Consider the following 1101-nt stretch of genomic DNA (forward strand, 5'->3'; position numbering starts at 1 on the left):
CTCCAAAGGACACATCCCCAAAAAACTCAATAAACACAAATGATTTAGAACAATTTAGAAATAATCTCTCCATACCAACAAGCCTGAAAACAGCATATCACATGACCATTTATAAACAGTTTTTAATACAAAATTGGCAAAAAAAAATATTTGTTTGAAAAAAAAAAAAAACATTCACAAAAAAAATTTATGGTGATTTGTTTTTTTTTCTTTTTTTTTTCTTTTTACTTTTTTAAAAAGAAACATTTTGGTGATTTTTTTTCTTTAAAAGTTTTTAGCATTAGTAATATGTTTTAAAATAAAACATATTTGTGTGGATGTAGCTGTAGTGTAATGAGTGAATGTGCTAGGCTGTGTGAGTGTGTGTAAGTGTGTGGTGTGTGTGTGTGTGTGTGTGTGTGTGTGTGTGTGTGTGTGTGTGAGTGTGTGTGTGTGTGTGTGTGTGTGTGTGTGTGTGTGTGTGTGTGTGTGAGTGTGAGTGTGTGTGTGAGTGTGTGTGTGTGAGTGTGTGTAAGTGTGTGTGTGTGTGTGTGTGTGTGTGTTGTGTGAGTGTGAGTGTGAGTGTGTGTGTGTGTGTGTGTGAGTGTGTGTGTGTGTGTGTCTGAAGGTAGGACTTGTTTTTGCCGCTCGAAGGCAAATAGACAGCAAGTACCAAAACTGCCCAACCCTACCAACAGGCGCAAAACAGCAGGATTATGTCCTTTTGGCAGGCAATAATTAATAACTAATTAGCTACATCCAACATAATCTGCTCTCGGCGATGATAGTCATTTAAATCTGCAAATAAAACAGTTTCGACTAAACATCAAAGGCCACGTGAATGTTTAAACCCTGCAGGTAAAATGAGACTCCACAGGCACTTCGTGCTAACGTCAGCGTGCTGAAACACGCGTGACAATGTGAACACGTAACTGTGCATCCCAGCTCTCAAACTACGAAACTATGTGGTACTGCAAAAATATATTAGGTATGGAAAAAAGAAAGATTAAGAAAAAAACTTATTTTTTTGGGGGTATTTTATAAGAAAACACACATTCACACATACTGGAGCTACACTGACTGCTACAGAAATAAACTGGCTTTTTTTTAAAAGATTTTGGC

This window comes from Plectropomus leopardus, chromosome 20 (genome assembly GCF_008729295.1).
Source record: "Plectropomus leopardus isolate mb chromosome 20, YSFRI_Pleo_2.0, whole genome shotgun sequence".
In the NCBI taxonomy this organism is placed as follows: Eukaryota; Metazoa; Chordata; class Actinopteri; order Perciformes; family Serranidae; genus Plectropomus; species Plectropomus leopardus.